The following is a 2,500-nucleotide window of genomic DNA, read 5'->3' as shown; positions in this document are numbered from 1 at the left end:
TATATATATATATATATATATTGGAAATCTCGATCGATAATTTATAAGGGATATAAATTGATGATTACTAATTAGTATAACAAATTACTTATATTGTATAATTAAAAATTGATTATATTTGTAAAATTTAATTCTTCTTGTACGAACGAATTTCGCTGATTCGTTTTTCTATTTATTTATTTATTTATTTTGTTCTTTCTTTTTTTTTTTGCGATTCAATTCTAACGTGAAAAAAAAAAAAGAAGGAATCAATGAGTTCTCGTAAAGAACAACACAGTATTAATCTAAAATTATAGATCCTTATAATGATCTTAATATTTAACCCTATTGTATATTAGATCTTTCTGATATCGTATGTATAAAAAAAAAAAATTACAAAACCCTATACAAAAAAAAAAAAGAAAAAGAAAAAAGCAAAATCCACGATCTGTGAAGAAAATTTGTGCTAAAAAATAAAAAAGAAAGAAGAAAAAGAAGACGAAGAAGAGGAAGAGAAAGAAGAAGAAGAAGAAGATGAAGATGAAGATAAAAAAAAAAGAAAAAGAGAGAAAACAAGTATTGTGTAATAATTAAATCCCCAAAACGTCATACCTGAACGTGATTAGTATGAAATATATACATACATACATACATAGATTATAGAATATTATAAGAGTAATCTTATAACAATATCTTTTCTTGATAAATAAATAATATTCTACCTTTATATATATATATACACACACACACACAAACATACATACATATACATATATATATATATATACATATATATATATATATATACATATATACGTGCGAGAGATAAATGCTCTAGATGTTTTGTCTTCCTTAACAGAAAAAAAAAAAAAAGAGAAAAGGAAAGAAAAGGAAAAGAAATAAAAGAAAAAAGAAGAGAAAAGAAGGAAAAAATAAATAACAAAAAAAAAAGAAAAGAAAAAAATCTTGCGAAAGGAAAAGAAAAAAAAAAGGAAAAAAAAGTAATAAATAATAAGAAAAAAAAAAAAAAAAAAAAAAGAAAAAAAACCAAACGAACTAATCCCCGAGAAAGCACGAAACTTTAGCACGAATGTAGCACGAATAGAAAAATATTTGTCATCTCTATCTGTTATATTTATATGATCTATTATATTGTATCCATTTATTTATTTATTTATTTATTTATTTATTTATTTTTTATCTACTTGTTCATTTATTTGTTTATTTACACGCATATATATATATATATATCTACATAATACATCTATCTCTATCTCTCTTCCTCTCTCTCTCTCTCTCTCCTTCTCTCTCTCTCTCTCTCTCTCTCTCTCTCTCTCTCTCTCTCTAACTCGAACGAACTCTCGTCTATATTTTTTTTTCTATTTTAGCTCCCTTATCATCATTATATCGCGCCATTGTGCGACGTCGTTGCGTCTTCGTTAACAGCAGACTGAAGGAATTCCCATGCAATCTATGTCCAAGAACTTACAGCAGCTTAAGGGCATTGAGATTTCATCAGAGCATCGAGTGTAATCGAGAACCAAGATTCGCCTGCGGATGGTGCGACTATCGAACACTTAGACGTGCCAATCTTCGTAGGCACATTCTACGCCATAGAAGAGACCTTCTCGATTAGACAATACAAATGGAAGATTAGGCGATTTTTTTCTTTTGTCCTTCTAACGTCTTCTTTCCCTTTCTTTAATTTACTATCACTTTTTCTCTACTTCCCTTTTCTTATTTTTTTTTCTTTTTTCTTCTTTTCTCTTTCATTAATTTTGAAAAAAAGACTCGGACATATAATACCTATCGAAGCACTTCTTATTTATGTTTTTTATTTTCTTTTTTTTTTGTTTTTTATGTTTTATATATATATATATATATAAATGGCGTTACACGGGAGAAGAGACCTAGGAGGGGGATTTATTTCTAGCTCATTGTCAACTTTTTAATATTGTTTTTCTTACATCGTATCTTTTCTTTCCCCCTCCCCTTTCTTTCTTGTTTCACTTTTCCTCATTCATTCGTCGTTGAGACAAATTTTACGATCTCTTTGCTTTTACTTTTGTTTCTTTACTTTTTCAAAATTGCACATTCTATTTTCGTCGTTCTTACGTGAATGTTTTTTTATATATCATATTTCTTTTCCTAACTGTAAACGTTCAAGGGTTAATAATATTTTCATATCGTTCGATTGAAAAAGGGAGGGTGTCAATGAGTAGTAAGATAAGGGAGTAAGATTTATATATACATACATATATATATATATATATATATATATATATATATATATTTATGTGTGTATATGTATAACATTTGTATATCGTCAAAAACTACTCCATTTTCGTAATAGTTGAATAACACGATATACATATGCCTCTCTTGAACGTTTTACGAATTAATTACAATGTAATATACGTTTATACGTAATCGATATATTCCTATAATAAAATTTCTGCATTATTATCCTTATAGATCGCACCGATCGATCGTTGATCGATTATTTATTCGATTGAAATAT

General features: G+C 27.0%; 1 protein-coding gene across 8 annotated transcripts in view; it reads left to right on the top strand.

Annotated features, from left to right (window-relative positions):
* Positions 1-2,500, top strand: part of LOC124429034 (longitudinals lacking protein, isoforms F/I/K/T-like) — a 284,869-nt gene that overhangs the window by 204,394 nt on the left and 77,975 nt on the right. The window lies entirely within an intron of this gene.

The sequence above is a fragment of the Vespa crabro genome, chromosome 14, assembly GCF_910589235.1.
Source record: "Vespa crabro chromosome 14, iyVesCrab1.2, whole genome shotgun sequence".
Lineage (NCBI taxonomy): Eukaryota > Metazoa > Arthropoda > Insecta > Hymenoptera > Vespidae > Vespa > Vespa crabro.
This window is presented reverse-complemented; position numbering and strand designations above follow the sequence as displayed.